Source organism: Chiloscyllium plagiosum, chromosome 16 (genome assembly GCF_004010195.1).
Source record: "Chiloscyllium plagiosum isolate BGI_BamShark_2017 chromosome 16, ASM401019v2, whole genome shotgun sequence".
Taxonomy (NCBI): domain Eukaryota; kingdom Metazoa; phylum Chordata; class Chondrichthyes; order Orectolobiformes; family Hemiscylliidae; genus Chiloscyllium; species Chiloscyllium plagiosum.
This window is the reverse complement of record NC_057725.1, coordinates 31,181,705-31,193,694: the sequence shown is the minus strand read 5'-3', so window position 1 is coordinate 31,193,694 and position 11,990 is coordinate 31,181,705.

The window sequence follows — 11,990 nt, the reverse complement described above, 5'->3', positions numbered from 1 at the left end:
GAATTCCTAGAGGCATGGTACTCATCCACAGATTCAATCAATAAGCACATCGACCTGGACCCAATATACCGGCCACTGCAGCGGACAGCTGGAACTGACAACCGGAAGCGGCAGGCACAAATCACTATAAATGCTGGAGGAAACATCACAGAAGCGCTTCACAGAAGGCTCCCAAGCACTGAGGATGTCACCTAGACAGGGGACGAAACGTCTGCAACACAAATTCCCAGCTCGGCGAACAAAACCACAACAGTTCTCTACCTTCCCAAAGTTATCTGGTTACTGACACACTATGCCCCTAAAGGCATCCCACTCATCATATTCTTCCATTTGCCACAGATGGTGCCAGTGGTCACCCCAAAGAACTTCCCAGGCTTACTGGCACCAGCACCATCCTTAAAGGTTAACCATGCACCCAGACAAGTGCTGCCAGTCAGGAGCTGTCCTGAATGGTTCCTTTCAATTGCTTCAGACATGTCAGGCAGAGGGAAATTGGCACCCTGCTTTGCCAACAAGGATCTAGCAGTCCTTGTGGAGTGGGGCTGCATGCAGTCACTGCCCACAGAGCGTTCTCTAAGATATAGATGATCGATGAGCAAGATAGAGGGCTGGCTGAGTAAGTGTTGAGCTAGAATTAACAATTTGCAGCTCTTTCATGTCAGGACTTCCAGCCGTCTTGTTTTTATGCTGCAGAATCTGCATATCCACTAAGTGAGACGACATAATGCAAATTTAATGCATGCCTCGGGCCACTCGCCATTGAGAATCTTTGTCTTATTATTCAACACTTGGTTGGAAAATTGACTTTTTATATTGACGTCAGATATTTCCTTACTGCTGATGTCACATGATTCCCTCAACTTTCTTGCCATTACCCATGTTGTTCAACCAACTGGGAAGATTTTACCTTTTGTTTTGAAAGTTGCTGTCTTCAAGAATGAGGACAATGATAGTGTCCACAATCTTAAAAGGACAGGAATGCTACAGCATGTCTAATAATAGATTATTCTGCACTTACAATGGAGCCAAATCTCTTAAATGACAACAGCCAGATTGTCAGCAAAAGGCTGGGTCAAGTCAACTGAATTCTAATTGTCATGTGCAAATTTTGATGTTTGTAAATGAATTCCAAAGTTTAAATTATAAGCTAAATTCCTCAAGCTTTGAGTGGGTTGTATTCTTTCCTTCTTTAAGAAATCTGACATTTAACAGGATTTCCTATAGCACTGCTCATAGTGAAATAACTCCACAGAGACTGGTATCCCATCACTACGTCAACCTTCATTTGCACATGGAGAGTCCTTGACACTGATCCAGCCACCTTAGAGCCAGCTCTTAGGGACGAGGATGTCTGACACTCCTGTTCTTATCTGTCAGCCAAGGTTCCTTAACTGAACCAGATTAACCAATCAGGGAACTCATTCTATGAAAGTCCACCTGGCTGACCTCGCTACAATCACTACACAATACAGAGGAACCTCGATTATCTGAATATCGGACTATCTGGCAAGATCGCAAGGTCCTGATGCTCGGCTAAACTATATTATCCGGCATTTGATTATCCGGAATTTGATTAACCAAATGAAATACTCCCCACCTGTTTACTTCAGACAATAGAGATTCCTCTGTATATTTGAATGCCTCACACTTTTTTTTTAACAGGGTATGGATGTATTCGTACTTCATTCCTAATTGCCTTTGGAAAAGTGGTGATGAACCATTATAGCAATTTTATAGACCAATTCACAGGACAGATAAGAGTCAACTACACTTGATTGTGGGATTGCAGTCATCGTATTACAGCAGCGTAAACATGAAATTGTCATAAAAACCTATTCAGTTCACTATGGCCTCCAAGGAAGGAAATCTACCATTCTTATGCAATCTGGTTTATATTTGGTTCCAGACTCAGAGCATCAAGGTTAACCTCCTCCTCCCCCCCACCCCCATCTGAAATGGTCTTCAGTTGTATTAGAGATGAGAAATAAATTCAGTGCTTGACATGTGACTAACATTTTGTCAATGGTTAAAAATAATCAAAGAGCATGTCTCTTTGCTTCAAAATGTCATTGCTCAGAGACACAACATATTTTTCATTTCTATAAATTTGAGGAAATAGAATGATGGGCATTGTGTGTTTTGGAAACGCTAATCAGCAATGGTGCAGAACAGTCACTGGGTATGTGAAGTCCTGTTGTCATTTAAAGCTGAGAAAGGAAAATGAATAATTGAAACACTTAACCATAGATGCTATGCTACCAACATATTGCACGGAAGTAATGAGAGAACATGTAAAGGTGAAATGTTCAGTGGGATATACTAAAGAAAATCTATGGTCACATTTGACAACTTAACAGTAATTCACCATCTGTCAAGATATTCTGGGAATCTGAAAGGTACTACATAAAATGCAAACGCTTTCCTTCCTTATTTCAAACAGTGCAACTTGTTTCAAGCTTGATTAGGTCCAGACATTTACATCTGCAAAGATTTGTTAGATCTTTTCTAAGTGGTTGATACTTTTTAACCAGTTATTATACCTTCAAAATATTGGAATGAAGATACAACGCAAGTTTACCATCAAATATTGCACAACATTCTACCATGCCCCATAGTCGGAACAAATTTACTGAACTTAGCCCAACAAGGCACAAATATCAACCACTACCATGTAATTGAAGATATTGGGTGGGATTTCCTTCTGCACCAGTGCAACCACATCACAAATATACTCTGCTAGGGCTTTAATCATAGTTCTTGAACCTGCAAACAGGACTCATTGATTAGACTGAATGAAATGTAGTTATGAAGTATTGGGATAAGCCCTTGGCAGATGGAAGCCCAGCTATTTACAGGTCCTTAAAGGCATGTCACACAGGTAGAAATCTGGGACAGGAATTTTCTTGAAATTGATATATTTGAGACAAACTAGAAACAGTATCACCCAGCCTTTTTGAGCAGATAAAATCCATAGCTTTCTTAATAAAGATTTGAACACAGAAAAGGTTTTATAGGGCAAGTCCTGTTAATTTTTTTTAAAAATTCATTTACAGAGGATGTGCACACTTCTGGTAAGGTCAATATTTATTGCCTATCCTTAAAGCCCCCTGAATGGAGTGGTTTGCTAGATGGTTGAAAGTCAACACTCTGCTGTGGATCAGGAGAAACATGTCGGCCAAATCAAGCAAAGACATCAGATATCCTTCCCAAAGGGACATTAGTTTTTATGAGAATGAGTTGATGGCCACCATTACCAAGTGTAGCTTTATGTTTCAGAGATATTAGCCGAGTTCAAATACTAACGGGTTGTGTGGGATTTGGCCCGAGCTTCTCGAATACTAGTCCGTTAACAAGGCTACTACACCTCTGTTCCCCACCCCTACACAAGTTGGTGTGGTATTGGCTGGTTCCCAGGTAAAGCATTTCTAATGAGCTTGTGAAATAGTGTGCAATAAGGATGCACCATTGTAACAAATGAAAGAAATGTAGACACATTTGGTTCAATACGCACTGTTGAAAATCTAAAATTGCACTGAAATTGCAATATCAACATAGGGAAAACAAGCATGGGCATGAGGAATGTTGTGGGAATAGAGAGAGGGTGAGGATTCAGCAGTGGGTTTCTCTTTTATTCAAGATGGCATGAAGTTGTTGTAGGATTGTTTGATATGGAATGTATGCTGCTCTGCAGCAGAGAAACAATGACCAAGGGGGCAAAGGTAATTACTTTAGCAGTTGTCAAGGGTTCTTATAATTGTTGCTCCCCTTCTGCTTTAAAATAAATCAACTTGTTAAATTAGTAGGGTGGGAAGCTGACTACAATCTGCATCATTGAATATATTAAAAAAAAAAGCTTTTAGCAACAGAACCATGGCTGATGTAGAAAGCCAAAGATGAGACAGATTATACTCCAGGCAGATCAAGAAGCAACAGCAAAATAGATATTCATCTGAATGGATAGTGGGTGATACCTGCTAGGTAGGTTGGTTTATAATTCTTTAAGCATATCACATAAGCCAAGCCAGGAGGGGTTCAGGTTCTTTTCCACTTAACTCCACCCCAATTGTACCTCACCACCCCAGAAAAAAATATTTTTGGTGAACCTCAGAGTTACAGAACCTGTAGTGAAGTGATAAGGAGCTTCATAAATGCGAGCTTCCCCTTTTCTTACAATGCACCAACAAGATGACAAGAAGCAAAATACAAACAAGCTTACTTTTGGTAGCAATATAGGACGTTAAATGGTAACCATAGGTCTGAAACTCTCAAAGTTTGTCTCTTTGTTGATAAAGATTTGTCAAACTTTACAAATTAAATCAACTCCTGTAAACAGAGAGAAAAAAAAACTGCATCACGACATATTCAATGTTTTTATTGCATTTTTGAATGACCTTATTGTTGAGTTGTTTCATTAGTAATTAGTTTTATTTCATTTAGTAAGAACGTCAGTTTCTACTTCAGTAAAATGACTCTTCTGTGCAGGGCTGCAAACCGAGGTACAGTTCAATATATGATGAGATTATTTTTTAAACAGTTATAAATATAAAGCAGTTTCATTAGTATTCAAAATGTTCAAGTTGGAAACCCTTTCTCAGAGCTGGTGTAAGGTGGCAGGAGAATTCCTTTACATTGAAGACAGACTTGCATTCCTATATTCCAACAATAAAAGAAATTGCTAGCGAAATTCAGCAGGTCTGGCAATATATCCATGGGAAGAAAGCAGAGCTAACATTTTGGGTGTAGTTACTCCATCAGAAACATTCTGACTGTTTGTGTGTTCTGACGAGGAGTCACTGGATTCAAGACAATAACTCTGCTTTCTTCCCATTGATGCTGACTGACCTGCTGAGTTTCACCAGCAATTCCTGTTTTTGTTTCAGATTTCCAGCATCTGCAGTTCTTTGTTTTATTCCTATATTCCAATGTGCTCTTGAGGAAATGAAGTAACTTGGAAGTGGTGCAGTGTAGGAAACGCAAGAGCCTACTTGTGCCCAGCAAACTCCCATTAAAAAAATGATAACGGCCACAATCTGTTAAGAGGACACAACCGGTTTAAAAGAAATCGGAAAGAAGGGAGATAATATGTTACAGCAAACAAAAGCCAAAAGTGGAGATGCAGCAAACTCTAGCCCATTTCTAATCAACTCAAAAAATATTTTGGCCTCAAGTTGCCATGTGTGACCTGAGAAAATTTTAGTGAATGAAACAGCCATCTGGGATTTGAATGATTGGGGTAACCAGCAGGCAAATTCCTTAGCCTGTGAGGTTAAGGCTTGGTAGATAAATACAGGAAAGAATGAAAAGAGAGACTAAAAAAGGAGTGAACACAATGACGCCCAGCTAATGCTCTGAATAGGGGTTCACTTCATATTATTGGAAGATGGTGGAATTTGAATTCAATTAACACCAAAAAATCTGAAATAATTTATTTCATAGCTACCATCTCTATCATCAGTGGTCATAAAAACTCATCTTGGTCACGAATATCCTTTACAGAAGAAATCGCCCATACCTACCTGGTCTGGCCAATATGGGATTCCAGACCAAATGCAATGTGTTAACTCCCAATTGATGCTAACATATCCTAGCAAACCACTTAGTTCAAAAGCAATTTGTGATGTGCAATAAATGTTGCCCTTGTCTCTGATACCCACATCCCACAAAAAGAATAAAGATTTATTTATTTTTCTATGAATGATATGATAAAAGAGAGGAAAATAATGACTGGTTCAAGAGATGGAGAAAAAAAAAAAGAGTAAAAAGAAATGAGAAAGGGGGAGACGATATGTGACAGCAAAAAAAGGACAAAGAAGTGGAGATGCAGCAAATTCTAGCCCATTTATAATCTACTTACAAAATGTCTCCAAATAATTAAAAACTTGTAGGATTGAGACTCCACATTGATTAACTTGAACTAATTTTCAGTTTCAGAAGTTTTTTTAAAATTCATTCGTGGAATCCCAGTGTTCCTGCTAAAGCCCACCTTTGTTTCCCATTCCCATTTGTACTTTGATGGTGATCCACCTACTTGACCAATGTAATGTCGATATTCTGACAGTGGTGTTGGGGAGGGGGTCCAAGAATTTAATTGCATGATAATGAAGGAACAGCAATACGTATCAAGTGGTGATGCGCCCATGCCCTTCGTTCTTTGTAGCAGGGTCATAGATTTAGAAGGTACTGATAACCAAGTCTTGGTCTGTTGTAGAGTCATACAGGACAGAAACAGATCCTATGGTTCAACTCATCCGTGTGACCACATATCCAATTTGACCTCGTCCCATTTGCCAGCATATGGCCCATATTCATCTAAACTCTATTCATATACCCATCCAGATGTCTTTTAAATATTGTAATTGTACCAGCCTCCACCACATCCTCTGGCAGCTCATTCCATACACAGAGCACCCTCTACATGAAACTGTTACATTTCAAATTTTTTTAAAAATCTTTCCCCTCTCACCGTAAACCTATGTCCTCTAGTTTTGGACTCTCCTACCCTAGGAAAAAAGACCTTAGCTATTGACCCTAACCAAGCCCCTCAATTTTATAAACCTCTATAAGTCTACTCCGCAGTCTATGATACTCCAGGGAAAAACGCCCCAACCTAATCAGGCACCTTCTATAGCTCAAACCCTCCAGTCCCAACAACTTGTAAATCTTTTCTGCACCCTCTCAAGTTTAACATCTTTCCTTTGGAACAACCAGAATTATATGGAGTATTCCAAAAGTGGCCTCACCAATATCCTGTACAGCCGCAACATAACATCCCAACTCCTATACTCAATGTTCTGACCAATGAACGCAAGCATCTCAAACACTTTACTTACCACCTTGTCTTTGAACTTGAAACGTTAACTTTCAAGGAGCTATGCATCTGCATCCCTACGTCTCTTTGTTCAGCACCACTCGCCAGGGTCCTATCATTATGTGTATAAGTCTTGCCCTGGTCTGCCTTACCAAAAAGCTACACCTCATATTTATCTAAACTAAACTCCATTTGCCACTCCTCAGCCAATTGGCCCATCTGATCAAGGCAGAGCTTTTGAAGTTTTCAAATGTGGAAACTCACTGCCCTGAAATATGGTACACAGTAACTTAATAGAAAACACCACACTGTTCCCTTAAGCAAAAGCATTTTCAAACGTTTTAACTTTGATTAGTCTAGTTCAGAATCTGTATCACTCAAGACAGGAAACCAGCTTCCAGGACATCTCCATATCTTGCATTATGTGCAAGTATTTTTGTTTTCTGTTGACCTGGCATGGTTATGTTAATAAGGGAATATTTCTGTTGTAGAAATGTAGAACTAGCCTCTATTATACTGTCAATATCATTACTAATCCACAGAACAAAACCAATATTACTTGCTTTCAGACATTGTTTTTAAAATAGAAACAGATGTCATTCATATTTCCATTTGCAATTCTGTGACTGCCAGTAATTTCTGTATAGACTATCTGGAGTCTGCACACAGACAAGTGAGAAAACGAATTATATCTACTTGTGCTATAGTTTATTTGTCCAAAAAACAGGAATGGAGTTTTGTTTTTTTTACAATTTGAAATAAGAAAGATGCTACACCAATATTTTGTCCAACTGCATCCTTGGAATATCCCAGCAAAGAATCATAATCACAGAGCTGCTGGACTAACTCAACTAAGCAAACAAATCACCAACTGCAGAAGACAAAATAGCAATCACTATAACTAATACAAATAGACACGTGCATGTAATGCGAGATTGTTAAAAGCCAGTCTTGCATCACAGATTGTTGCATGTAGGAACAGATTTCATTGCTATAATTACAGATAACATGAATTTCCTCTTAAGACCTCTTTATCACTCTCTTTCAATAAAAGCCCACTCATAACCTATTTTTTAAATCCTAACTCAGTAATCTGTTACAGCTATGAAAAGGGTTTTGGACATTTTGTTATAATAGTGATGCACAATGGAAATTCCTGACTAGCCAAGATGTGACTATGGCAACAGTATTTTAGTCACATGCAACAATTTTGGGAAAGGATGTGCCACATGCACTCAAACCAGATAAATATACTTCACAGGAGCATGTTACATAGATATATACCATTCAATAATTGAGCTCTCAACAATCAATAAACAATTGCATAATCAGCTCTGCACAGTATCCACAAATGCACAGAGCTGTTAAAGCACACAAGATCATGTTCCCAGTAAGGCAATTACTCATTTTTGATTAACAGTTAACGTTTCAAGTTCAATTACTCTTCTTCACAACTCTGCAATTTCTCGCCAAAAATGATGCCAGTACTCTAGTTTCTCCAGCGCCTTTTAAAGTTCAGATCTTCAGCATCTATTTTGTTTTTATTATTTATTTTTCATTGGTTAATTAGATATACAGTTACCAATATGTAGCTAGTGGGTAACATATTTCTCAGCACTGTGCTATATAAAGGCAGGAGGCTAGTGGTGATTCAGTCTTCCCGTTCCAACAATTCCCCGTGGAAAGAAATTTTCCTTAATCTTTCAATAAATTTACATTGGTAATCCCACTTTACTGACTCCTAACCAAAGAAGCAGATACCATTTCCTTATCAAAACCTTTTATAATTTTAAACACTTAACTCTTCCCTTTTTCAGTAAATAACTACAGCAACGCTTATTTATACAGCTCCATTCGTGTAGTCAAACATCCCAAGGTGCTTCACAAACCATTTCCCAAACAAAACCTGACTGAAATAAAGAAGCAAATATTAGATCAAATGACCAAAGGTTTATTAAAAAGAGATGTATTTCAAATTGCTCAGGAGAGCAGAGTTGCTGTTGCAATACACACTTGAATATGCATGTTGTAGTCTGGAGGTTTCGATAGTGATGGTAATGGCTCCAATTTACTATCCACCACATGCTGGCAACGAATCCCTCCCACTCTCATCACCTGCTACATATAAGCACCGGAAGGACTTGCAGTTGATAATTAACCTATTTGTCTTCATTATTAAAAGCAACTTTCTTGGCTGAGAAGTTTGACTCAACCTGGAGCTCCTGACTCAAAGGCAGGGATGATGCTCTAGAGTCATAGGGATGTACAGCACGGAAACAGACCCTTCGGTTCAACTTGTCCATGCCAACCAGATATCCTAAACAAGTCTAGTCCCATTTGCCAGCATTTGGCCTATATCCCTCTAAACTCTTTCTAGTCATGTACCATTCCAGATGCCTTTTTTTTAAAAAAATGGAAGTACTTTATTTTTATAATAAAAAACTTTTAAAGCAGCTGGCAGCTTGTTCTGTATACACACCAACATCTGCATTGGAAAGTTGCTCTTGAGGTCCCTTTTATACCTTTACCCTCTCACCTTAAACCTATGCCCTCCAGTTTTGGACTCCCCTGTCCTGTGAAAAAGACCTTGGCTATTCACCCTATCCATGCCCCTCATGATTTTATAAACCTTTATAAGGTCATCCCTCAGATTCCGACACTTCAGGGAAAATAGCCCCAGCCTATTCAGTTTCTCCCAGTACCTCAAACCCTCCAATCCCGGCAAAATCCTTATTAATCTTTTCTGCATCCTTTCAAGTTTAACAACATCCTTCCTATAGCAGAGACCAGAATTGAATGCTGTACTCCAGAAGTGGCCTAGCTGAGGTCCTGTATAGCTGCAATATGACATCCCAACTCCTGTACTCAATGTACTGGCCAATTAAAGCAAGTATGCCAAATTCATTCTTCACTACCCTGTCTAGCTGTGACTCCCCATTCAAAGAACTATGAACCATCTGCCATCTGCCACTTCTCGACCCATTGTCCCATTTGATCAAGGTCCCACTGTACTCTGAGGTAATCTTCTTCACTGTCCACAACACCACCAATTTTGGTGTCACCTGCAAATATTCTAACCATTCCTCCGATAGTAACATACAAATGATTTATATAAATGCCAAAAGGCAGTGGACCCAGCACAGATGCCAGCACACACCATTGGTCGCAGACCTCCAGTCCAAAAACCAACCTTCTACCACCATTCTGTCTCCTGCCTTCAAACCAATTCAAAGGGATATGTAATAAACTGAACCCAAGAGAATAAGAAATAGGAGCAGGAGTAGACCTCGCAGTGTCTCGAGCCTACTCTGTTTTCAATACGATCTGGGTTGACATATTACTCCAACTCAATTTTCCTCTATGCTCCTTTAGCCCTTGTTTCCCTGAGGAACCAAAGTATGTCTGCCTCCGTTTTAAATATATTCATAATGGAGAATCCACAATCCTTGGAATACAAAACAATAAAGATTCATAACCCCCGAGTGAAGAAACGTTTCCACATTTCAATTTTAAATCGTTTACCACTTATCCTGAGATGCTGCCCGGGTGTTATAGGTTCCCTTGCTAGGGGAAATAACCTCTCAGTATCTATTGTATCAAGCCCCTTCAGGATCTTATTTACGCTGTATTTAAATGTAGAGAGTCTAGCGACCTTTCCCACTGTGTTTGGCTTGCCAGATGTATCATGAGGTCCTCCTCAACTTTATAAACTATTAAGGCAGATTTGTTCAGCATTAAACAACAAACTACTGTAACCACATAATTTTTTAGGATACCAAACAAAAATATAAAATTTAGTTTACGATAATAGTGATCTGAATCTTGAATCATAACTTTTAGTTTCTTTTAGGAAGTTGAGTTTTGTCAAGTCTTGGAATCTCAGCTGCTAACTGATAACTTTAATAATGACTGGGAAGCTGGATATAAGACGCCAGACATACATTCAAACTAGCGCAGCTTTAGAAATGGAACAACAAGTCAAGTGGATAACACAGACTCATTGCATTCACCTTCACTGACTTGATTCATTACTTTCTGTGATTTCAGTTAAAAGGGAATAAAAAACGTTTATTCAAAATGTTACTTGCAGTAAGGTTCAAACAAATCCAACTGATTTCCCTGCTTGAAATGAAATTTCAAGTTTACAATTAAGTAAATATCTTAAAAAGTACAAAGATACTCAACAGGTTGCATACATAGGAGAAAATAAATGCAGCACATCAAAAGATTAAGGCTTTTCTGTTCTCTTCTTCATCTTAATCTGATGCCAAAAGTGCCAGAGTATGCCCACTCTGTAAATGAGCCTCATTTTAATCATATGAGTGGCATGTGTGACCAGAAACAAAATAGCATAACTCAATACAGTGAAATACTTCATTATTGCAACAAGCTGCATTTTTTCTTTGCCAATTTTCTTTATTTTGATCCTAACTAAGCCAAGGGGCAGTGGGTAGCCTTTGGTTTCTTAACAATTTTATTAAGAATATTTTTGATAACTGTTTATCTTAAAATTCCAAAAGTTGCTTTTAACTCTCTTCTGCATCCCTGTAATCTCCCTCAGTTCCATAACTCTCCTCTAGTCTTCTTTGCATCCTGATTTTAAGTACTGTATGATTAGTGGGTATGCTTTAAGTTGCCCAGGGCTCAAGCTCTGGAACATCCTCTGACACCACAATGTCCTCTTTCTTCTTTTAAGACACTCTGTAAAATCTCTCTGTTTGATCATCTGATCTAATATCTTCCTTTGTGGTGTTTGCTTATTTTGTTTTATTGTGTTGTTGGGAAAAGATATGAAGAAATACAGAAACAAAGCTTCCTGTTCCTATGTAATCAGTGAGTGGGAGATGACTATTTAACTACATTGGCAACACATTTCATACTCACCTGTGCCTCCTAGATCTCAAAAAAAGTGTACGAAATGAGCACATTTTGAATAGGATCACTAGCTGCGATTGGTATCATGGACATCCTCCTGGTTAAACCCTGCCCTAGTTTAACAGTGCTTGGATCAAACACAAAGATCAGGAATCAATTACTGAAAAGAAATAACTTTTATTTCTTTATAAGTATACAACAAAAATACTGCAAATACTGGAAGGCTGCAACAAAAAGAAAATACTCAGCAAGGCAAGCAGTATCTGTGGGAGAGATAATATTTCAGGCTTGTAAATATCATGTTGCA